At 42.8% G+C, this 26,650-nt stretch overlaps 1 protein-coding gene across 3 annotated transcripts in view; it reads right to left on the bottom strand.

Annotated features, from left to right (window-relative positions):
• The window catches only part of RNF152 (ring finger protein 152), a 59,191-nt gene that overhangs the window by 25,072 nt on the left and 7,469 nt on the right, over positions 1-26,650 (bottom strand). The window contains exon 1 of one of the 3 annotated variants that reach the window (XM_074985947.1): positions 8,931-9,010. The exons of the other annotated variants lie outside the window; for them this stretch is intronic. The gene's annotated coding sequence lies outside the window, so the exon portion shown is untranslated. Of the gene's footprint in view, positions 1-8,930; positions 9,011-26,650 lie in introns of those variants that run through there. 3 annotated transcript variants of the gene reach the window in all.

Raw genomic sequence — 26,650 nt, 5'->3', positions numbered from 1 at the left:
TGAATGCTTCATTTTGGTCCCACCCCAGAAGCTAGAGGGGCGCCACAAAAATCTACCAGGCCAAAGTCCCCAGGGCAGTTAATGCAGCCTGGGGGTAAACACTGAACCTCAGCACTCATGGGGCTAGAACTGGAGCAGAGTGAGGTGAATGTCACTTTTTCTCCTCCTCACTTGGGGGTCAGGTCAGTGAAGTGTGACCCACCCCACCCCCCCTCCACCGGACTCAGCCCCTGGGAAGAGTTACCATGCCCCTGCTTTATTCCCCTCTGACATCCAGCCCCTTACACTGGCTATTCACAGAAATCCCAGCTGTTCTGATCCCAAAGATGCAATATGCCCCAGTTTACTGATGTTACTTTAAAACCACCACTCTTGTAAACTGTAAACACAATACTTGTGATCACTTGAAATAAACCAAAAGTACTTTAGCTCAGAAAGGATAATGGTTTAGGTAGAAATGAGTGAAAGTAGTGGAAACAAATCATTATAATACAAAACAAAAGCTTAACACTCATTCTTTGATCAGCATGTGCTAGGAGCTGTCTTTCCTAACTAACAAAGTAGGTTCCCCCAGAAAAGCTCTTTCTGTTGCAGAGCTGGCTGGTGTCACAAGAACTAGGATCCAAGCTCTGATGAAACCACCTTCCACACTACAGGACCATCCTGAAGAACCATTCTTTCTCTGGGTCATACCGAGTCTTTTTTCCCCTAGACATAGGCAGGTTGGACACTCCTCCGCCTCCTCTCTGGTAACATGCCTTTCACTCTTTTAAGTGCTTTCAATTGTTAGCAGATGTCTCTGGCGATTTTTCAGTGAAAGTCCAAGGACAGGTGTACACCAGGAACTTACATCAGTATAGCGCTCTCTTGGTGGGAAAGGGGATGAAATGTGAAAATACGTGAGACACACATGTATCACCTTAACCCCTGCTGTAGCTGGCGCTAGGTCAATGGAAGAATTCTTCTGTCTTCGCTATTGCCTCTGAGGTCACAGATCACCTACAACAATGGAAGAGTTCCTGCTGTCAGCACAGACAACATCTGCAACTAAAGCACCACAGATGCACCTCTGCAGCATTCTAAGCATGCACTTACAAAATTCAAGGTTCAATTATTTATCCTTGCAAAATGGTATCAACAACCTAAGCAGGAGAGGATAACTAATCCTTCCTGCCCAAATGGCATCATCACCAAGACATATTATCCCCTAATGATTAACTTTTATTCTAAGTCCATAAAGCATACTTTCAAGTAGATCATTCCTTGAATATTACCCATACATTTATCTTACAATGATTACAAATCTCAATAAATTATTAACTTTCTATAGATGCTTTTTATGTTACTCTTTATGGAGAACTATTCCGTAAGACACGTATTTGGTGTGATGAGTTTTTTGCAAACTACTCCCATTGCAGATGCAAAGAACGAAGGACTCTTCTCTTAGGAGCTCCTGCATCAAAGTCATCTCCATCAGTTTCTCAGATAAAAAAGTCACCTGATGTAAACTTACTATTATTTTCCCATCAGACCTGGCAGGTCCCAGACACATGACACCCAATTAGAGGGCACAAAATTCCAGCCTATCACTACCACAAGTGAAAGAGGGTTAGTTCACGAATCATAGAATAATAGGACTGGAAGGGACCTCGAGAGGTCATCGAGTCCAGCCTCCTGCCCTCATGGCAGGACCAAGTACTGTCTAGACCGTCCCTGACAGACATTTATCTAACCTGTTTTTAAATAGCTCCAGCGATGGAGATTCCACAACCTCCCTAGGCAACTTATTCCAGTGTTTGACCACCCTGACAGTTCGGAACTTTTTCCTCATGTCCAACCTAAACCTCCCTTGCTGCAGTTGAAGCCTATTGCTTCTTGTTCTATCCTCAGAGGCCAAGAAGAACAAGTTTTCTCCCTCCTCCTTATGACACCCTTTTAGATACCTGAAACCACTATCATGTCCCCCCTCAATCTTCTTTCTTCCAAACTAAACAAGCCCAGTTCCTTCAGCCTTTCTTCATAGGTCATGTTCTCTAGACCTTTGATAATTCTTGTTGCTCTTTTCTGAGCCCTTTCCAATTTCTCTACACCTTTCTTGAAATGTGGTGCCCAGAACTGGACACAACACTCCAACTGAGGCCTAACCAGCACTGAGTAGAGCAGAAAAATGACTTCACGTGTCTTGTTCACAACACACCTGTTAATGCATCCCAGAATCATGTTTGCTTTTTTCACAACAGCATCACACTGTTGACTCATTTAGCTTGTGGTCCACTCTAACCCCTAGATCCCTTTTTGCCATACTCCTTCCCAGACAGTCATTTCCCATTCTGTATGTGTGAAACTGATTGTTCCCTCCTAAGTGGGGCACTTTGCATTTGTCTTTATTAAACTTCATCCTGTTTACCTCCGACCATTTCTCCAATTTGTCCAGACCATTTTGAATTTTGACCCTACCCTCCAAAGCATTTGCAAGCCCTCCTAACTTGGTATCACTGAAATCTTAATAAGCGTACTTTCTATGCCGATATCTAAATCATTGAAGTCAACTGAAATAGCTTTAAAATAAGGAAAGGGTGATCTGTCCTCACACTGGTTCATTTGCCTTTAACGGCTACATGTGAAGCCCAGGCTGGCACCTGGTGCCTAAACTTGGTTTGTAGCAATATGCCTGTGTGCAGCAGTAAGAGTGAGACCATTCAGGCCTTTAAACATAAAGCCAACAACCCACACATTACAATCCAGGCTATCTGCAGAAAAACATTCTAAAACAGCATTTAAAAGTTGAAAGCTTCTCAAGCAGGATTTGCAACCATGTACAGAACTGCAGGGACTCAGCCACTATTCTTGATCCAGAAGTTGTAAGCTGCTCTTAATAAATCCATACCGCTGTGCTGAAGAACTGAATGGATATATTTTCACTTGTATGCCACTAAGCAATGCAACCAATGAAGATAAGTCCTGGCAATATTAAACCCATGAAAGGGGAGAGACAGTGTATGTCTATACAGGGGGTGAGGAATCTTTTCTGGGTCAGGTGGGGGATCTCCAGGTGTCACTGACCACAGAAAAATTAGTAGGGGCCACACAAGTGAGAAGCAAAAATCCCACCTCACTGACTTGGTCCCTGACTGAAAAAAAAAAAACAAGAGACGCACCCGCCTCATTCCCCTCACACACCAGCCCCAGAGCCTAGGGGACCCCCCAAAGCTCTGGGGTGGAGCCAACAGTGATGGGTTCAGTCTGGGAGCCAGCTGCCAGGAAATGGGCAATCTGGAGAGAAGGGGGGTGCAGACACAGGCAGGGGTGGGTGGTCTGGGCGATGGGGAAGAGCGCTTACCTGGTGCAGCTCCCAGGTGCACACATGGCTCCGTGTTTCCTGCCACTCCCTGGCATTGCCCCCCGCCCCCCCCCCCAAGCACCAGAATTGCATCCAATCAGCACTGCAGGGGGAAAACCCTCCAGGCAACACTTCTCAGCACTGCCACTCTCCCAGCCGGAGGTGGGGGGCGGGGGGGGAGGGAAGAGAGAAGCAACCGCAGCATGCAAAGCCACTTCTTCCCCCTGCCAGGCAGAGCCCATAGGCCAGATCCAGCCCCAGCTGGCTTGACCTCGGTGCATCAGGCTGAAGGCTGCATGGGCCGGATGCGAGTTGGGGGGAACCCTGCGCCTCAGGGGCCTGATCCAGGCAAGCCACAGGTCAGATTGGATGAGTTCCTCACCCTCGTCTATACAGAAAGCTCTGCAACAGCCCGGCTGTACCGATATAGCTGAGCTGCTGCAGTGCGTCTGGCAAAAGTGCTCTATGTCCACCCAGAGCAAGCTCTCTCATTAGCATAAAAGAACCCACCTTCACAAGCAGCAGCTCTGTCAGCAGGAGACACTCTCCCACGAACACAGTACTGTGCACATGAGCCCTCTATGGGAACACCCCCAAAGTTCTAACAAGACATGCAAATGAGCATAGCACCAGTGTGTATCCAGCAAAACGAATATTATTTCCTGGTTTAGCCACTCTCACTCAACTGTGCGGCCAACTCAAGGCACACGCATTTGAATGTAGGTTGCTCAAATTAACTTTTCACCATTAAGCAGATGGTTTGAAATTGTTACTTTTATGCTAATCTCTGTTCAACTCCAACTCCTAACAAAAGCTTTGGGAGAAACGTTTCAAGTACAAGAGGATTTAATACCTCCCTCCCATAAACCAGGAGTGGTAAAAGCTGTTTCTCCTAGGATTCCCAACCCCCTAAAACTCTCTTGATACCTCTAGGAACTAGAGCTTAATTGTTAAAGATCATGTCATGAGGTGAAGCCTCCAGGAATGTGTTCAACCAAGACTGGCAATTCTAACATCTCCAGTTCTCTGAAGATTCCCCCAGAAAACACCAGAGATAACACATTTGACAATCCTAATATTTCTGTCAGAAAAAGACAGAGGGGAATCTTTGTACACCATGAAGCAAAAAGGAAGGAAAAACACAGTCTTAAAAGTCTGTTTTATAGGTTTCCTAGAAAAAAGTAATATCAGTTATGTCACTTACTTGTGATATCTGCCGCTAACTCATGGCAGTTATATAGATAAGAGGCAGGACAGGTTATCTAAAAATAACCAGAGTCACTTTCACTTGCAAGTGCCTTAATGTCTGTGGAAATCTCTTTAGTACATGGCAAAGAAACTATCATAACCAACCATTATTGCAATTATAATTCACAATTATAAAAGGATTAAGTCCTGTACAAGTCCTCTACTTCTTTGGCTACCCCTGGATGTGAGGATGTCTGCCTGCCAAAGAGATCCATTGGTGAATTTTTAAGTGGTGGAGCAGCTCACTTTGTGCCCTGCAGATTTTTCCCAGAGAAGTGCCACATGTAATCTGGGAGGGGACAATGGTTGGGTGTACAGTTGTGCTTTTTCCTTTGAGGACAGATGTGTTCATGAGACCAAGAAGCAAGAAAGTGAGCTATGGCATATGGAGTGATGCCACTGTATCCTGCGGCTAACCCAACTCTTGTTGGGTTGATGCTTCCTTTTTACAGTACCTTTCAGCAGTCTTTCTAATGCTCCTCCTGCTCTCTGCAAGCCCTTCTTCCCTGACTTAACTGGAAAAAAAAGAGTATTTCCTTCAGGAGGTGAATGTCAGGCTGACATACAGAGCGGCCAGCCCAAGTGAGTTGGTGTTTCATAACCATATTCCAGATTGAAGTGAGTCTTACCTATGAAATCTCGTCACCTAATAAATACATTTGTTAGTCTTTAAGGTGCTACAGGACTGCTTGTTTTTTGTGGAGGAGCTGATATAGTTGCAGGGGAGGATGAGGTTCTGCAAGTAACGTGTCTGCACAGAAGTAAGCAGTTGATAAAATGGTAGCAGATGACAAGTACCACTATTCTGCAGCTTTTCAGAACCAGTAAAACTTCTTGTTCTGCACTGTAAGTGGTTTGCTCTGGCCCATCTTCATATCAGCTCTAACCAGGCACCACATGGGAAACAAAGTCAACCAGTTACCAGTCTTGCTTCTGCTGCTGAAAGGTAGGAGGACTCAGATGCATTCGCAACTACTAGGTGCATTTTACTCTTCCTTTGCAAAAGAACAATGGGTGCCTACAGCTGACATGTAATGTTGACCACAGCCAAAGTGCTAACCAGCTAATCATGGGAGCAGCATAGCAGGCAGGGTGCACCCCGTCACACCTTTGAAAAAGTCAGGTAGAAAGCCTGGCTGGCTGCTGGAGAAAACTGCTTCCTTCAATGCCTTCCACCCACCAGTCCCCTGTATTTCCCCAAACCCACTGCAAAATGCACTGTAGCCCGAAAGAAGACAATTTCCCTTCCTGTTTGATCTTCAGTGATAACTGCAAAATACCCTGCCTCCTCCTTTGCCTCTGTGGTTCCACTGTCTCGCTGGAGACTTCTCAAGCTCCTGATAAAGATTACCATCCTCCCGTGAACCCCCCACAGGCACACATTCCAGTAGCAAATTCAATCAAACTGACAATCCTTCCAATTAAAACCTGGTTGTCAGTGGCAGTCTCTACATGGTAAGTTTGACATCTAAAAGAGGAGGGGAAAAAAACACCTCAGAATGCTCTGCTTCACCCACTCTTTATAACTCTCAATCCACGACAGCAGCTTCTTATTTTTCCTACCATTTTAAAACCTCCCCACCCCAATCTTTCAGGTATGTTAATATATGAGCTTTTAGAAACACATGTGAACTTTAAAAATACCTAACATATAAACCTACACTAATACGTTTGTCAGCAAAACTTTTGTTGGTCAGGTTTAGGAGCAGGGGAACACCCTTGACAAAAGTAAGGTTCACCAGCAATAGTATCAGCAGGGACAGTGGTTTCTCAGTGGGAGACGATTTCCTGCTACTGCCATGAAAAGGAATGGTTTAATTATGCTGGTGGGGGTAGGCTACATGGGAGACCTTCCACCAGCCACAGCAGTACTGTGCTGCTGTAAGCCCCAGAGTGCAGACACAGCCCTAGCTGTGCTAAACAAGACAAAACACAGGAGAGGCAAATGTCAGTTATTTTGTTCAGGTGTCATATGCAGACGTCAACTTTTAGGGTGGTGATGAATTTGCCCATGGGAGAAAGGCAGGTCTCAATTATTCCACTCACTGCTGGGGGAAATTTGTGATATAAAGCGTTAAACCTCATGTAAATTGATGTAACTGTATTTTATCCAGTTCCTTACTATTTCCCTAAAATAGCTAAACATGTTGCAAGCAAGTGAACTATTTCATGCTTGTGCTGCCCCCAGAGATACACCAGGGTATGTGTTACTTTAGATAAAACGTAAAATAGGAAGGACCCTTCTGTGACTAGATCATTTGCCTTTCCCTCCAACACAGTGGAATAGATAACCAGCACTGCACTTTCCACAATTTAAATTGGCTACAGATCACAAATCAAGAGGGAAAAAAAAAGTTTAAAATCACCTTTGGTGTAAACTAAAGACAAGAGCAGCACTGGTGAGGATTTTACTCTGACAGCGGACAATGCTGAAGAACTACCAAACAGACAAATGTAGTTTTCATTGCTTGCTTGTTCTGACACTGTTTGTCTTTAGCCCGCCAAAGCTTTTTCATAATCAAGCAATGAAAGCCACACTTGTCTGTTTTGGTATATTTAGAGACTAAAAAACACAATCCAGCCCAGCGTTGGTGTTGTGCACAAATATGTTTGTTGTAATATATGTTTTCAGAGTCACTATCTTTAAGTCCCCAAAGATGGAAGGCACAGAAATAGCAATGCAATGTTCTTGTTTACTCTGGCTTCCTGTCAACTAGCTGGATGCAGATTTGCGCAAAAAAGGTTCAAATGCTGTAAAGCAAAACAAACATGTAATTATAATCCATATCCACTTTCTAGATAGAAACAAATGCAGGAAACACTATAACTGGCTGGTGATCATCAAGACAAATATTTCCAAGTTATGAAGTAACTGCTTTAAGGGCTTCTCATCTTTTGCTCCCATGGATCAGCTGTGTTGTTTGATGGGTGTGTTCTCCGCATGATATGCCACCCACCTGATTTGAAACTAGCACAGACACATCAATATTTTCTTTTTCAATTCCCAACGCACTCTTATGGAATGAATTTCCTTCTCTAATGAGCAACTTCTCTTCACATGCCAAAACGGCAGCTGCTAAGACTCCTGTGAACCTTTAGGACAAAATGTAAGCAACATCATGAAACTCCCAACTGCCTGAAAGGGATATTTTAGAGTTACATCCCAGCATATGAACAATATCTGCTCACAACCGGTTTCCCTGTCTATTTCAAACAAACAAACAGTCATCTTTTATGATTAAGACATCAATCTAAATTAATACTCTACATCAGTCCCTATTCTCTATCCTATATATAGGCACAAAGATAAAGAGGAAATGAGAATAGTTTAATAGGCTGCAAGAAAAGAAGCAGCCCTAAGAGGACAGCTTCCCAAACAAAATATCACACTGTATCTTGAGTCCTCAGCTTCTGGAGTCTGCAGTGCTGCAATACAGTATCGCATACACAACATGATCTCTTTTTACTCAATATAAGCAAGGTCCCCATTTCTAAAGAGTGACTCTAGAAATAAAAATGTGGAGATTCCATGTTTACCATCTCCCGAGTCCTCACAGCTTCAAGGTGATGATTCTCAGGACTCATCCCACCAGCCCAATGTGAGGGCTGTTACTAAAGAAAGGTTCTTTCTATCTCAGAACAGGTCCTTGCAAAGGGGTCTCCATCACAAATGGCACTAATTAGTTATTTTAGCAGCAAAGAAGTAGACTAAACAGGTGTGGAGATCTAATGGGGCTTTTCACCCCAAAACATACTAGCAGGACAGCACCTGCGTAATACACTAGCCCTGCCTGCACGGCAGTGGGTATATGGATAAAGGGATTAACTCACCTTTCAAGTACTACTGTCACACTAAACCACAAGGGAGAGATTTCTTTTAGTGGGATGGATGGGGGAATGTTACCAGGCCAAATGTTTCCTTCAAGAATGGTCATTTCAACAAGTTATAGTCTCTTTGCGCTGGACAGATTTGGAATATACAGTTTTAGGCCTGCATGTAAGAAAGCGTTCCCCCAAAACAGAAGTCTTAACAGCGCTATTTGTAGCCACGTGTGAGTGCAAAACCCAAGGCCTATTTGAAGCCCTGTTCTAAAAACCCAGCAGGATTTTTTTTCCCCTACCTTGTATTTCACGCCACAGAATCCCCTGCAGTATGTGAAAAAGGGTCATTGACATGCACATAGATTTGTTGATTTCTGTTTTGTCATTTAAAATTACACAAAAACAAGCAGAATAAAGGCTTGCAGGAAATAAATATAAAGCTCCATGTCAGAACTGTCTTCTTATAGAGCACTGCATCCCCTGCATCTCAGTCAGAAGAGAAACAGGTTTATCTTCTTACCAAAGGACAAAGTTGTAGATCCTCATTGCCTTGACAGATGGCCTGGTGCTTAGCTGTCGATTTTTTTTCTTGTCCTAAATCCACCTATTAGCACAAAGGGATAACATTTTTACTTAGGCATGAGGCCAGATCCTCCCTGCATCCTAGGAGAGGATAGGCAGCACAAGGGCACCAAACCCAGGCAATCAAACACAAAAACAACCCACAGGCAAGTTACAAAACACATGGGACCTGAAGAATTTGCTTTTTTTTTAAAAAAAGATTTATCCACTGGTTTTTAAGAATTTGGCTTCATGTTTGCAAGTTTTTCCTCAATAGCCATTAGGGTAAGAAACTTCCTCCGTTTGTTTAAAGTCAGGGCGAGCTAACTTTGTGTGTCAGACCCCATTTTTCATCCCCACAATTAGCAACCCTCCCCCCCACATACACACCCTGTCTAATCCAAACCAATGAAAATTTCAGTTATGTTCATATAAAAACCCTTTTGGCATGTGTAAGAAAATAAGAATATAGAATGTAAAAGCTTTATTAATCAGTATGTAAATAGTGACTACGCAGACAGACATCAAAACACAGTAACATTTCAATATTTTTAATGAGATGGATGATCCTGAGTCCCAGCAGCTGATCGTGCTGTGCCCCCCGCCCCTTACGAAATTTCATGCCTCCCATAGCAGGCCTGCCTCCCATTTTGTGCACCCCTGCTTTAAGTGAAAGCTGAGATCCTCACACAACCATGCAGTCCAGGATGTGAGGCTTTCAGACAAACAGTAAACACTGAAACATGGTCTTTCTGAAGATTTATGCTAGATTAATTCCTATGATCTGCAAAGACTTCTAGGGACAGAAACAAAAACTAAGAAAGCCTCAATTACCCTTCATCAATCAGCATGGTCTGTTTTCAAGGCTGCGCCAGCTGCAAGTCACTGGGCAGACGATATTTTTCATTGCTGCAACCCTCTCAATGGAATTAACACAGCCACGAGAGAGTCTGGATAAATTTAACCCACTGACTTATCTCCCTTCTTCAACCTATAAAACTTCTGAATTCAGTACACTGAAACGTGGACTGAAAAGAGCTTAGATTTAAGACATAAGGATGGAGAAGGGATGAAATTCTCTCATTCTTCATGAACCATTTTTAATCACTAGCGTAAAATCCTATTAAAACCAAAATTCCCTTATCAAAATTCTTTTTCTCCAGAATACCTACTCATTAGATAATTCATGACTATTACATTGCTCTCAAGACTTGGTTTATATGACAAAGAAAAAAAATCTTGTTGATATGAATTGCATATCCATATGGACTTTGGAATAGTAGGCGGAGGGAAATAATTGAATCATACCAAACTTGAAGCCTACCAGGTTTGACTGTGTTCCGTAAACAAACACTGAATTTAAAAAAAAACATGGTGACAGACAAGGCTCAGTCCTGAAATGATTTGGTGGTGTCAGCAGTCACTGCCCAAAAAAAGTCCTGTTCATGTCACCAGTATCACTTTCCTGGAGTAAGGATTTTCAGGAAGGGACTTGGGAACAGATTTTTGCTTGGGAGGAGTAGCATTTTACACTGTGAATAATAACATACCTCATTTTTCACTAGGGAAAATCCATGGGGGTATCAATCAATCACAGGGCTAGAAGGGACTTCAGGAGGTCATCTAGTCCAGTCCCCTGCTTCAAGCAGGATCAACCCCCACTTACAGAACTGGCAGGGACCTAAAGAGGTCATGGAGTGCAGTTCCCTGCCCTCTTGGCAGAGCCAAACACCATCCCTGACAGACTTTTTTTCCCCTCATCTACTTGCCCCAGACCCCTAAATAGCCTTCACAAGAACTGAACTCAGAACCTTAGGTTTAGGACACAAATGCTCAAACCACTGAGCTATCCCACCCACCTCATGGAACAATGTAGCAAAAATCTGGCTCTTAACTTACACCTATCCGTGGCTTTATTAACCACCTTTAATATCAGGCCGTTAGACAAAGACAAGCCATTTGGAGGTAAATGTCCCGCTGCTTATCCATCAGACCAGTTTTCTCTCCTTCACATCACCTCAGCACACACAGAGTAGCTGAATCTTCCCCAATTAGCTACCAACAGAATTGGAGCACCTCTAAAATCTGACACCTTCTATTGCATGGATGATATATTTAAAATTCTCTCTGAATTCATATTACTTATTGTTTCTGTAGGAGTCACAAACTAGGGGCATGCCCCCTTGAAGGGAGGGATGACATGAAATTTCAAAAGGGGAGCACAGCATAATTGCCCCCCCTACCCCCCCAGGAGCCTCTGCAATCACCACAGCATCGCTGGGCTAGGCTGACCTGTTGCCACCAGCCCTCCTGCCTCCTCAGGGTCCCTATGTACATGTATATATAAAGCACTGTCCGCCTCCTTAAAAAATTTGAAATGGGTTACCGTTTTATGTATGCATCTTTGCACTTATATACTGATTAATCAAGTTTTTACATTTTACACACTTATTTTCTTATGCATCCTGAAAGGGTTTTTCTTTCATATGAACATAACTGAACTTTCCACTGGTATGGATTTTATTAGACAGGCCGGGGGACTCTGGCTCATTGCAGGGATGAAAAGTGGGGCCGGATGTAAAACATTTGCTCACCTTTAATCTAAAATGACAGAGACGACACTGGAAAGTAGAAAGCAGGGAATAAAATATTGGTGTTTTCTCTGTACTCCGTACCTACTGAAAAGCATAAACTCTTTCAAGGTCTCTTATTTCCTTGGTTCTGTGCAGTGCACTTTCAGCCATGTAGGCCTAAGGATATTAACAATCATGACTCCCCCACTTCTGGCCTTCCTCGAGCTCTCTGTGGTAAGAAACAAGCTCCCCACAGGCCAGAACACACTACCTCAAAAAAGCACCAGACCCTGACAGAACAGATACAAAACCTGCAGACATATCTCCACTGCTGCAACGATCAACATACCTTTCGAGATTTATGGATCCTCCGCATAACTATCACCACGTATGTTGTACCTCATACAGCGTGCTAAATGCCCCAGTAGTAACTACGTAGGTGGAACCGGACAATGACAACACTCTCAAAATGAACACACATAGGGAAATGATCATAAATATTCCAAAAACCAAAACCCTCTATCACCCCTGGTTGAACACTGTTCCCAAAGCCACCTATCAGTCCTCAAATTAAACCTGCACAACACTTTCAAAAGATGAGCCCAGGAGTTTAAATTCCATAACTCTGTTAGAACTCAAAAATCATGAGCTGATCAGAGATCCTAGATTTTTGGCTTATCACAACAATATCTAACTCATTACCGCCCTCTTTTTCGTCCCAGGATAAAGAGGTATCAACAGCCACTGCCTTGAATAGCCTCTTGCACTACGTGCTAACTACTTACACTGAACACATCTGTTCCATCCTTCTGAGCCTTCCTTTCTCAGACCAGAAGAAGAGCTCTGTATGGCTTGAAACGTTGCCCGTTTCCAACTAAAGATATTTCCTCATTCCTTGTCTCTTTCATCTTGAGTTAAATAGCAGTGGTGACCCCCACAGCCCCAAGCCCCATCTCCCCTGCCCTTCAACTGCCCCTGCCCCACCCCCTCCCCACAACTTCCACTGAGTCCAGGGGTAGTTACACCCCGTCCCCCAGAATGGCACGATCCTAGAGCCGCTTGCTCTAACTCACACTATCCTAGGGCTGCACCTCTCCGGTGAAGGAGCAGGACGACCCATGCCTTACCAGAAGCAGCGGTAACAGTGACAGAGCGAAGGGGCATGCTGGGGTACACGTGACCCCACATACATCCCCCTAGTGCACTGCCCCATCGACTAGGGCGATTATCTGTCCCGTATCTGGCAGGTCGGTCCTGTATTTGCAACACCAAAAGAAGTCCCTATTAATTTTTTAAAAAGGGACTAATTGTCCTCTGTTTGGGCCCTCCCCTCGTTGACCTTTTCCACCAGCAGCTGTTCAGACCAGAGAATACGTAGGTCGCTTCCCGGAGCCTCAGGGAAGCAGGGGGGAGCATGGGCAGCTGCCACATCCCTGCCCCCTCCCCAGGGCTCCCTGAGAGGGCCAGTGGTTGTCACTTCCCTAGGGCTTGGTGGACCCCTCCCTACCATACCTCCCCGTCCCATCTTTGGACAGGGAGATATGGGCGTCCTACCCATGACTGCTACTAATATTTTCAGAACTGTCCGCATGCTTAATAGAAAATTAATCTGGGAGTGAAAAGTTACTCCTTTGACAATTTCTCACCAACTAATTATTATTGAATGTTTACCACATTCTAGACATACTTCACTAACTTCACAGACTGACAGCTTTGTTCCTGCTCCATTAGCCTTCCTGTCTTGTATGTCTCAGCCAGTGTAACAATTCTAATCGGTCTCTAAAGGTAGAACTGTATAAAAATTTACTTTATATCTTGCTTCCTTTCCTAGTCTATGCCCTTTCCCTGCTATAGAAATGTATAGTGTAAAAACACACTGTATATACCATGTACCTGGTGCTGAAATTATCCCCCTCTAAAAGTGAGTCAAGTTTTCATCTGTGCTGCATCTTGACCTTGTAACAAAATTTCCAGAGCTCTGCAGTTCATTAACTGCAGGCCAAGTCAGCTAAAACCAGTCATTTTGCCACCAGCAAATTTTGCTAGCACACCAAAGCTGGTCAAAAAACGTTAGCCTAAAATTGAAATTTTATCTCAAACTTTGTGAATGTATTGAAAGTATCTGCTATACGAGGAAAACTTTTCATCAAAAAACTCAGAAATCTACCATTTGGAAATTTTGACACTGTACATCTCATACCCTCCTGTTCTGCTCTACAGGCTAGGTACCCCAGTTAGACTATGGCTGTGTCTACACTACGAGAAAATCCAACTTAAAGGAGCTAGCTCAATATTAAAACATCACTGTAAACATCATTAGCTTGATTTAGTCAGCCCTAATATCGATAACAAAAGCTCAATATTAACGGACAGGTACCGTGTCAATCTCCAGGTTAAAATGTTGGAAAAAAAGGCTAGTGTGGAAGCACCATGTCTTTCTTTTGAACTTATTAGCCTCCACAAGTATCTCCTATGCATCCCACAAAGCTACGTGCTGCACCTGACTCCCAGCTCCCCACTACTAGCAGGAGCCAGGAAACTAAACATGGGCTGCCACACTCCTGCCACCCGGGACCAGGCACCCCATGGCCAGGCAGCTCCTGCCATGTAAGGCTAGGCAGCTCAACCTACACTGGGCCAGGCACCCTGCAACCAGGTGGCTCCTGCCATGCGGGGCCAGATGCCCATGGGCAGGCACCCACTGGACAGGCACCATTGGCTCCACCCAACAGGCTTTAGCAGCTCTTCCACTGGAGCTGGTGAGTGGCAGGAGTTTGGGGGTTTTTTTGTGGGAGTGTTTTTGTGGGTATTTTTTTTTTTTTGGAGCAGGGGAGTTGGAGTGAGACTGCAGGGAGGTGGAATAAACCCTTGCAGTTAACTGACTATCAGGAAGAAAGGACAGCCCTTCCCTCCATTAGTCCATTAAATGGAGGGTTTACTGTACTAGCAGGAGCCAGGAAACTGACCAGAGCTGCTGCATCTGGCTCCAGGCTCAGAATGCAGGGCTGAGGGAAATGGGGGACAGGTTCCCACAATGCACTGCTGCAACAGTCCATTTTTCATGAGTTCAGTGTGGAAGCAAGATGTTGAATTTGTTGGGAGCCTGTGGGAAGCAAGGATACTCAAAACTGAGTTAAAAACAGCATGATAAAATTATTTTAATAAATTTAAATTTATCTTGTCGTGTAGATGTTGCCTATGTCTCCCATGATACACCAGAGCCATGTGACTTCTATGATGTCTCATGGTGGGCCAAAAAGTGGAGAAACAGTAATTCAACATGGAAGCTTTAAGTAGTCCAGTTAAGGAGCCTGACCCATGGGGGGTGGGGGTGGAACTCCAAATCCCATAAGGAAATGTGCTCACACTTCTGAATCTATTTTTTCCAGTTTTAGATTATTTTTTCCTGAAATTATAAATTTTATGAACATTGTATAACTGTTTTCCCCAATTCTAGGAAAGGTTTCCCCTTGGGGCAAACGGCTCTGATCAGCTCTGTAAACCAACTGTAGTTTAGTCCAAACAGCTAAATTGCTCACCTCACTCCCCGCAACCCCAAGAGAAATGAGGAACGGCAAGAACCAAAATTCCTTCTTTAAGAATGCTTCTCAAGTGACAAAGCAATGGCCTGGCCTGTCCCTCACTAAGTGCCATTGTGGTATAATCCAGCCCTTTGTTTTTAATAAAAAAACCACCCTTAAAACCTTTCATTACCAAAAGGCCTAATTCCGAGGTCCTTACTCAAACAAGGCTTCTATTGGCAGAGCCATCCCATCCACAGGAAGAGGTGAAGCAGCCACTCCAGACCCCACATTTCTGGGGACCCCATGACAGCTACCCCACCCCGGCCTATCTACAGGAGGCGGAGAATCACACTGGGGAAGGAGGTGGGCAGCAGCAGCTACAAAGAATTGCTTCCCCTAGTTCTCCACGCACTGCCTAGTGCTCACCACACAACACTCCACCACACCCTCCTGGCGGGCTGAGCCCCACTTCTCTGTGGGTGGCTGGTTAGCCTCTAGACGCCCATAGAGAAGCAGGTCTCCGCAAACTAGAAGGGCATGATGGAAAGCCACATGGTGTGTGCTGGGTGAGAGGAGGCAACCTACTGTGGCTGCCAGTGCTGTCCACTGCCTAGTCCCTGCCCTGTGTAATCCCCAGCTAGGTTGGCTGGGAAGGGAGCCAAAGGTCAGGAGGGAAGGGGAGTAGGGGAAGGGGAAGGGCCTGTGACATAGAGGGCGTGTTGCCTTAAAACAACCTTAAAATTACCTGAGAGGTGACCCAACCAGAATTAAATGGGTTTGGATGTCTTGCATACCACAGAAGTCCCACTTCTTAAATTACTAATGTCTTGTGCTAGAACTAGAAAATGTGACCTCACGGGTTGATGTTTGGCAGTGAGATCAAAATGCAGCACGCTGTTAAAGGGAGGGGGGGGGGAAAGCCATCCCTTCCTGTAATCGACTGACACCAATGCCACTCTCTAAAATGGTAAAAAAAAATTATATTATATAATAGTGACAAAGTCCCTTCTCAGCCCCTGTGGGTCCCTGCACTTCCCGGCGGTTCTATGCTGCCTCAGAGACTCATGGAGGCCCCTTTTTTGCCCAGGCCTTTCCAAAGGCAGAGGTCTCCGCTTAGCGAGCCACCCTCATCATAGGCAAGACCAGTATGGGGAAAATAATACCAGTCCCCTCGCAGGCCTGCGCCTGCTCCAGTAAAGTGATCCCTCTGGGGAAGGGTGGGGGGAGTCCAGACCCACCCCCTACCCTGGACTCTGGCCCAGGGTCCCTATGAGGACAAGAGGCAACCGGCAGGGCCTTCACCCCGCCCCAAAGTAGTAGCCTCACCCTGGGCCACTTTGCCCACCGCTTCCCCATGGTACCTTCTCGCTCTGCTCTTGCTCTGCTCCTCCAGTGCACCTTCCAAAACCTTTCCCCCTGCGACCAGATGGGGAGCTTTTTTATAGGGAGCACAGGGCCCATCTGACCAATGAGGGCCTGGGCCTAGACGGGGAACAGAAATGCACTGGCCCACCACCCAGTATACTGTCCTTCTAGAAGGCTCCGGAAGCTTCCAGGTAAGGGTCTGCCACTATATTATATTACACACACACACACACACACACACACACACACACACACAAACAGGCAACTAGACAAACTTTTCAGACACCTCTTTTCCTCCCTCCCTACACTTTTTTTTGTTCCTTCCTATGACTGGGGAGGTGTTCATAAGGCCATTTCACCTAGTACTTATGTTACAAATGCTAAACTAGTCATTCCCACTTCTACTGGATGTGAAACTGAGCATGGCCCACACTTTAAAACAACAACAACGGTGTGTGAACTCAAAAGCTTGTCCAACTCACAACAGGAGTTTGTCCAATAAAAGGTATTGCCTCACCCACTTGTTGAGAAACCTAATTTCCAGTATAGTCCAATACTGTGAATTCTTATAATGTTGACTAGTCAGTATTTTGAAGATGGCTATATCCTTTTCTTACATGCATATACAGACCTAGGGTCAAAGACATAAATTTTGCAGAATCAAGCATAATTAGTAGTGAAAAATCATTAGGTGGTCTTCTAGTGGCGATGGCCCATATGAATTACAACAGTGACCAAAATTAACTTACATCACCGATTTTTGCTCTATTTAGGTTACAAATCTGAGGAACTATACCAGACTGAAGGGTCATTAGAGGAGGTGTTCGAACAAATTGACGAACTAAAACAGTAGACGTCACCAGGAACAGAAGGTGCTTACCCAAGAGTTCCGAAGGCATTCAAATGTGAGAGACCGATGTACCAAATGACTGGAAGATAGTTAATGTGATGGCAATTTTTAAAAATGACTCTAGAGGTGACCCTGGCAATTACTGACTGGTAAGTAACTTCAGCAAATTGGTTGAAACTATGGTGAAGAACAGAAACATCAAAACACAAACAAACAAACAATGTGTTGGGGAAGAATCAACATGTTTTTTGCAAAGAAAAATCATGCCTCATCAATCTACTAGAATTCTTTTTCGGGGGTTAACAAGTATGCAGACAAGGGGGATCCAGTGGATATAGTATACTTACTTTTCCAGAAAGCATTTGACAGGGTTTGTAACCAAAGGCTCTTAAGCAAAGTAAGCTGTCATGATATGAGAGGGAACGTCCTCTTGTGGATTAGTAACTGGTTAAAATATATGAAACGAAGGGTAGGAATAAATGGTCCTTTTAAGAATGGTGAGAGTGGTCTCCCCCGCAGGGTCCACACTGGGACCAATCCTATTCAACATATTCATAAATGTTCCAGAAAAAGGTAAACAATGAGCTGACAAAAATCTGCAGATGATACAAAACTGCCCAAGATAATTAAGTCCAAAGCAGACTGCGAAGAGCTTCAGAAAAGATCTCACATAACTAGGTGACAGCATTAAAACAGCAAATGAAATTCCATGTTGATAAATACAAAATAATGCATACTGGAAAACATAATCCCCACTACACTTACAAAATGCTGGAGATTAAATTAGTTGTTACCACTCAAGAGAGGCACCTTGAAGTCATTGTGATAGTTCTTAGGAAAAAAATCCTTTCGGTGTGTAAGTGGCAGTCAAAAAAGCAAACAAAATTGGGGGGTACAGAATGCTTGCCATATGAGGAGTCATTAATATGACTGGCACTTTTCAGCTTGGGAAAAAAAAGATGACTAATGGGAGATGATAGATGTCTACAAAATCACGAATGGCGTGCAAAAAGTGAATAAAGAATTATTTTTTCCTTCCCATACCACAACAACAAGGGGGTCATCAAATGAAAATAGGCAGCAAATTAAAAAGCAAACAGGAAGCACTTCTTCAGACAACACAATCAATCAATCTGTGGAACTCCTTGCTGGAGGATAGACATTGTGAAGGCCAAGACTACCACTGGGTTAAGAAAAAAAGAGCTAGAGATATTCATGGAGGACAGGTCCATCAATGGCTGTTAACCAGGATGGGCAGGGATTGTGCCCCAAGCCTCTGTCAGAATCTGGGAATGGGTGACAGGGGATGATTACCTGTTCATTTCCTCTGGCACACCTGGCATTGGCCATGGTCAGAAGACAAGTTACTGAGCTAGATGGCCCTTTAATCTGACTCAATACAGCCATTCTTACGTTCTTACAAAACCTTCCCAACTGTCACAATCAACATGAAACATTAAAACACTTTGGTGCAATGCTTTGGCCTCTTCTGCATGAGGTAAAGTCCATGCTGCCTGATCCAGTTTTCAGAAATACATTCAGGCTTTATAGTTAGGAATATGGGACTTCCTAGAACTCCTTGCCCCATCCTTTCAGCCAAGCATTGAAAGGATAAGGTCTTAAAGCTAGGGCAGCTCTACTGGAAAGAATCATTATGGTTTCCCAGGCTGAGGGAGCCTTCACTAGCAATAATGAGTATTGCATTAAACCTTCAACACACACAAGCACGTATTGTACCTCAATGTCTGTCTATTCTTATATTCAGAAAAAGATATAATTTAATGGCTTTCATATGTATATTCAAAGAATGACAAACACTCAGGGATCTCCACCCTCTACTAGGTAACTTTCTAGAAGAGTTTCCATTTGATGCAAGATTGGGCTGAAGAAAGCAGGGCTCCTTCACCATTCAAAAAACAAGAAGAAGGAGTCCTGTGGCACCTTATAGACTAACAGATATTTTGGAGTGTAAGCTGTCGTGGGCAAAGACCCGTAATTATTTAAGTGGATGTGTTTTGTCTGTTTTTTTGCCCACAGCAGCTATGCTGTTGTGACAGACAGTATTCAGCCTGACTAGCATGAATTTTGTCAATTGTATAAATCCTGATGATCTTAATAATTAGTGTTCCACATATATGCTCCTTACAAATATAAAATTTCTCTGTCATGGCTGCATGGAAATGCTTACTTCCTTTTGCATGGTAATGAAACATTTCTGAAGGTGTCATATAAAGTTGATAGCTTTACAAAAGAATGAGTAACAGCAGCCTCGGGGTAGGGAGAGTGAAGGGGGGCACCATTTTAAAATGCAAGAGGAATGGATAGTCCCAGAAAATAGTGACTTGCTCGGAAATAAGACAGCCAGACTGTATTCATAAAGCAACATTGGTACATCTATATTACGCAGCTTTTAGCGACACAGCTGTGTTGATACCAATCCAAATGTTAGCTCTTACCATTTAGGAGGAGTTCTTGATCAACAGACGAACTCTCTAAAATATGCAGCAGATAGCTTTCCCATGCCGAACTCCAAATCGGAATTTTGCCTGTGGACTTCAAGACCCATCAGTGTATAGGAGTCGAAGGCTTCTCCTTACATGGACATAAAACTTTTCCAGGATGTAGGATCTGAAGTGTAAGCAGTCATCAAGAGACTACTTCAGACTGGTGACTCTGGAAAGTTAATGCTTGTCTATATAGGCACACTGATCACAACAGCTATTCCACAATAGCTCCCTGTGTGGACAGTCTTATTCTGACACAAAAGTGCCCACACTGGAAGATATTCCTGATTAGCTACTTCATGTCAAATTCATGTCTTATTTTGAAACAAGGTAACATACAGCCAACCCCTAAGATTTTTCTGCCACGTGAGATTTTGAGGTAAAATTACCTTATATGTATGAGAATATGTATTCCTAAGGTATCTACTCACTGTAGCATGTGAGCAGCAGTATTTTATGTCTAGCTGGGGTTTTATATTATTTTCTTTCCAATATCTGTAGCACAATTACAATTAACTGAACTGCACACAGTGCCAGGCAGGGAGGATGCCAGGGCACAGAAGGTAGCATAAATCAGGACACTGGGTGAGGTAATACCTTGTACTAGACCAATTTCTACTAGTGAGACAAACAAGCTTTCAAACTACACAGAGCTCTTCTTGAGGTGAAGCATGTTGTTTAGCTTGAAAGTTTGCTCATCTTGCCAATATAAGGGATTACCTCACCCACTGTTTTGTTTTTCACTAACAGAAATTGAGCCAAGAAGAAAAGTTACCTCACGTGCACACAAACTCCCTTGTCTCTCCCATCCCAGCACTAAGGTGGATACAACAACATTGCAAAACAAAAAAACAAACAAACCAAAAAGGTGTTATTTATGGAGGCAGAAAACCAAGGAATCAACAGGGAGAGATGGGTACTGGCAAAGCTTCAGCAGAGAGTTAACAGCATTTAGAGATGAGATGTGTACAGGGCACAGCTTTGCCCTTTGAAAACAAGAATTAGAAGTGTGTTGATTTTTAATAGAACCCTAAAATCCTGCTTCTCATTCCCCTGGTCAAACAAGTACCAAACCTAACCTGCTTACCAGTTCAATCTCATTGTTTCCTCTTACTCTTCCATCTCTCTGTATACACCTGCTCTCTCTCATCCTATCCATAGGCTAAACTCCTTGATGCAGGAACCATCTTCTCATTCTTTGTTTTTACAACATCTAGCACAATGGTGTCCTGGCCTATGACTAGGCACTACAATGAATGGAAATACACAATGAGCATCATTTATGCATCTATATTTATAGACACATACTCAATATTCCCTATACTTTGTACTGATGTGCCACATTTTATCAGCATGGTATGTGATATGAAACTATCAAAGGGTCTGGAGCAACACTGATCATCACGGCATTGTGCACAATTATAGTTCTCTTCAAGCTTTCTATAGCTGCTTTCCTTCTTCTGTGATTTATATGGCACTTTGGAATTTAATGACAGCTAATGTATATCTGAAACTTGACAGAAATTGCTGCTGGTAGAAAACTAAGTGCTGAACTCTTCCCAGTAATTCAGAGTATTGCTAACAGTGATACTAATCCATGAAATATTTTTTTAATTATCACAACCAGTCCATTTAAAAAAAAAAAACTTGTCACATGACACTTTAGTCTGACTTGTTCTGAAACATTTTAGAAGCCCTTTGAAATGGTCTCTTAGATATTACTTGGACATCAGTTCCAAATTATGCTGAATCAATAAATCCAGAACTCTATTATTATGACAACCAGTTAGCAAAAAACTTGACTTAAGAAGAATCAAAGAGGAGACAATTTTGTGACTTAAAAAAAAAAACAAAACAAAAAAAACCACACACACACACCACACAAGAGCCAATTTTCTTAAGTGGCTGCTAAGAGCTTGTGTCTTCCCTACACTTACAGAACTGCACCGTTATAGCACTTAATGAAGACCCTACCTATGAGAAGTGACGAGCATCTCTTCTACTCCACCTTCCAGAGAAGTGGTAGCTATGTTGACAGAGGAAGTCAAAATAGTGCTATTTGCATCAGGAATTTGGTCAATATAACTGAGTCACTCTGGGCGTGGATTTTCACATGCCTGAGCAACAAACCTTTCCAACATATGCTTGTGATCTAGAGATAATCTATCTATCTATGCATTTTCCAGTTCTACAACATTTGTTGGTATGTGGTTTATTGTAATAGAATGTTCTTATGCATGAAAAATCTTGCACCTGTAAATCCAAATATTGCATAGCTAAGTTTTAAAGTGTAGATGAGGCCTCAATTGGACATAGCTCTGGCATTCGGCAGCGTGAAAAATCCACACCGCCTGAGCACTGACCTCACAGGTAGGTCAAAAGAAATATTCTTCCATCAGACTAGCTACATCACTCAGGGAGGTGGAACAGAACCACCTCCACTAGCTTTCTACCAGTGGAGAGTTATTCTCAAAGTAAATTCTCCACCAAACTATCAGTGGCTATTTTAAGCTCTCTGTTTAAATGGACCAGAAAATCCAGTCCCAGGGTGAGGGAAAGTGTGAACACACAATATTCTATTGTAATCAAATGCTATAAGTTATGTTCTCTTGACTGAAGCTACTGGGTACCAACTGCATCATACAATAACTCAGAAAGGCCTAATAAACCAACTCCTATTTAAGACTCCAACCAGTCTTTCTGCTACACTTACAAAATGCTGTTTCTTCTAGCTCTTAGTTGCAAAAAAAACCTCCCAGTATGTCCATCACTTGGGAAGATGAAATAATGGGAAGTTTACAACAGAAGGGAACCTACTTGAGAGTCTCTCTGAATAAATTAACCTGTGATGTTTTCTGTTCACTGAGGTAACAAGATTAACAGGTTCCTATTGTGCATAATGGGGAAACTCATTTTATCTGCTGGTTATTTAAAATAATTCTTGGGTGGGCTAAAAGGTTCCTCCTGCAGCTAATATTTAGCTTTTTCAAAAATCTTTAATCACTGGAAAACACTCCCTAACACATTAAGCATACCCAGTACTACCCCAAGGAGGGAAGAATCCACACTTACTCTGTGCTCTTGCTTTTCAGAAAAAAGCGGGTCCCTGACTGACTTAGTTTAAAAACAAAAATCACTAACATCCACCACCACTCAGTTTATGTAAATATCTGTTTTAGGAGTAGGAATAATGGAGAAAACTAATGGCCTACAGTGATGCAAGACAATTTAGTATTGTCATTTAAACTATTTCTACATAAAGCAGAACTGCTTCTTAACACTCTTATCCACACCCATTATACGCTGGACTAACTCCAACAGTGTATTTGGCATCCCTCCTACTTATATCAAAGTAGGAGAAGAAACAGTGCCATGTCTGAGGTGTTTATTCATAGCACTGAAATACATAAAAGGAATAAAGTAGCTTGCAGGCTACCATCTACATGAAAAGTTTTTGGATAGATGATACTGACACAACTAGCTGTTTGGAGGCAAGTATACCACTGGCTGCCTGCTGAGCAAGTTGTTATGCAGAGTAACACCAAACAGATGAAGACAAAAAAGAAATAAGGGCACTACAGAAGGCAACAGAGTGGACGCTATTTGGACTAGGCTTTCAAGCCAAAAAGCAACTAGGTTGATCGCTATCAACCAATAACAAGCAGTCCTGTAGCACTTTAATGTTTAAATTTAAAATTTAAGGAATTAAAATTTACTAAATGTACTAGGCTTTAAAGTGCAACAGGACTGCTTGTTATTTTTGAAGCTACAGGACTAAAAACTGGAAGGGACCTTGGGAGGTCATTGAGTCCAGACCCCAGCCCTCTTAGGGGGACCAAGCACCCTCCCCCCACCTGACTTCCTCCTTCTTCCCCTCTTTCCTGATTTTGCCCCAGACCCCTAAATAGCCCCCTCAAGGATTGACCCCACAACCCTGGGTTTAACAGGCCAATGTGTAAAACCACTGAGCTACCCCTCCCCCCATAGATACCCTGCCTGAGGGTACCAACAAAGCTCTCTTTAAGAGGCATGTTTACTTATACAAAAAAAAATGCAGTCCTGTGGCACCTTATAGACTCAGATATATTGCAGCATAAGCTTTCATAGGCAAAGATCCACTTCGTGGGATGCATGCACCTGACAAAGTGGATCTTTGCCCATGAAAGCTGATGCTCCAATAAACCGGTTAGTCTGTAAAGTGCCATGGGACTTCTCGCTGTTTTTGCAGATACAGACTCACACGGCTACCCTTCTGAAAGTTTACTTATACAGAGATTCACAATATCTATTTAATTCAGAATCATACACATGTTCATAGATAGTATCCTTGACCTAAATGCTCACATATTTTCTGGAGTCTTTTTACATACTATGAAGACATGATCTTTTCCCTGTTTGTTGTCCTGTTTGAGAACTGCATCTCAAGAGTATTTAAAATATTTTACAAGTCACTGCAGATCTTTTGACAGTGTTTGGCTCTTGCCTCAGTCATAACCTGATGGATTGCATTGGAAGTAACCTGATCCATTTACTTTGCATATGGACAAAGCTAAGCAAAATTACACACTGCAGCTTTATGGTACTCTTCCCACACAGATTAGCATATTGTAAATTTTAATGTCTTTGAGGTTACCATTGTAAGAATTACAGGGCAATTTAGAGCAATGCTGTTAGCACTGGGTCACAATCTTTTAGCCAAATATGCATTACTACACAGATATCAGAACTAGAAACAATAGGAAATTAAACTTTTAAATACATATACAGAAAATATGCCTGTGAGTACCTTTGTAATTTGTACAATTAATTAAAAAAATTGGGCTTGAATCTTCATTCGGTCACACCAGTGTTACATTAATGTAATTTCCCAGGAGCCAGGGTAAGAAAGCAGAGAAACAATTCCATTGTCTACACTACAACAACAAAAGTTACTCATGATGAGAGCTGGTGAAAAAAAAATTAGAACACTTTAACATTTCATGAATGTTTTACTGAAGATGTTTGGATTCTGACATTTCCTCCTTCCTACTTTATTCCTCCATCCCAATTTTGTCATCCAAAAGGATGTAGAAGGTTGCAGAAATAACAGGGAGAAAACAAAAAGTGTTTTACTTTTTATTTGACAATTTAGAAAGTATATACGTATGGATATAAAGATTTCCTATACAGAAAAGGTAACTGCCATCTGAAAAAATTTAACCCACTACATCCATGGCAAATATTGAGAGCCATCAGTCCTAAAACAAGGAGCTTACCTATTAAATATGGCATGTCAACTTTCCTTGTAAAATTTCACATATAAGAATATTGAAAGTCACGGAAATCCATTCAAATTGAAGATGATCTCACTATATTTCTCCTACAGACAGACGCCACACTCCATTGACAATCAACAGAACTACTAACACCATCAGCCAATTGCATGCTAGAACATCTGAACTTTTGCATGGAGTGAAATAGTCCTGATACAACAGCAATCCTCATTTCTCATTCACCACTATGGAGACAAAGAGTAATACAGTTAACACACTGCAAGATGCACCAATAATAAATGAGAGTATTAATGGTGGCTGTAAGAACACGTCTCAAAGTACACAGAAATCATTTTGAATTGGCCACAATTTTCTGTGGGTCTTTAATGTAAACTAAGACTCCACAAATGCAAAATATCCAACTTGGCCTCCATACAAGTATCTTCTAGGAAACAAATATGACATTAGTCCGTGTAGGGAATCCTATGAGAGCCTCAAGTTGTCTTGCTCTGATTTTGCTGTATACTTCATTCTATTCAACCGTAGACAAAAGTCTACTAAACGAGTCTATTTGTCAAGTCAAAATAAGCTTCATGTGCAACGACACATGATGGGGCCCTTCCGTGCCGTCAGGTCCTCACAAAAATAACAAAAATGGCACCATACTTGAGGCTCATCTCCATTACTTGGAAGCTGGACCCTGCCATGATCAATTTTGCAGGTCTAGTGACTACTGCTAGTAGATGGCAGACTGCTTCTCTGACTGACCCTAGTACTCCACCTCTCCAAGAAGCATTAGGGAAGTCAATCAAAGAACATCTGCCGTCGAAGACACCAGGGTAAGTTGACCTAAAGTAAGTCAACTCCAGTTATTCAAGTAGGTAGAATGACATAATTTAGGTCCTGGTACCCCCCTAGTGAAAATGAGTCCTTAGACATTGGAAACATGATGAAATGAAAAGGGAGGTTTTTCATCTTTAAGAAAATAGCTTCGTCTTCCCCACAAGGCACCTTTAATATGCTATTTGACCTAGCAAATAGAGGACTGGACTGGACCTCATATGTGATTCCATTCCCAGTTGTGTCAGGGGCCAGCTGGGTGGCCTTGACCAAGTCATTCCCCTCAGTCCACCCATCACTAAGGTAATACACAATATTGTGGTGGCCAAGTGAGATTTTCCTTGGAGTTGCTCTTTCCAGTGTTGCAGATTTACCCAGATCTAGGCACACTGGTTGAGACTCCAGCTTCAGGAGCCAACTGATTACTGAAGAATCTCAAGCCTTCATTTTAAAAACAAATTTCTAGCTTTAATTGTTGCAGAAGAGAACTTGAAAACATGCTCCAACTGCATCCTAGAACTCAAAAACCAGAAAGAACTGGATTTTCATTTAAATTTCACAGGTATTAAGCAGGCTGTGTGGAGGAGGGGCATAACAGATACCAATCACTAGCAGCCCAGATTTTGCAAGGTACCAAGCACGCTCGGTGTCCATCAGACTGCTCAGCAAAATCTCAGGGTACTTACTACAGGCTGTGTACATGAAGAAACTAAGCAGATGCTGCAGGGTTGGACAGCTGGAGATGCTTGCTACAGATTCATAGCACTGGAT

Source organism: Carettochelys insculpta, chromosome 2 (assembly GCF_033958435.1).
Source record: "Carettochelys insculpta isolate YL-2023 chromosome 2, ASM3395843v1, whole genome shotgun sequence".
Lineage (NCBI taxonomy): Eukaryota > Metazoa > Chordata > Testudines > Carettochelyidae > Carettochelys > Carettochelys insculpta.
This window is presented reverse-complemented; position numbering and strand designations above follow the sequence as displayed.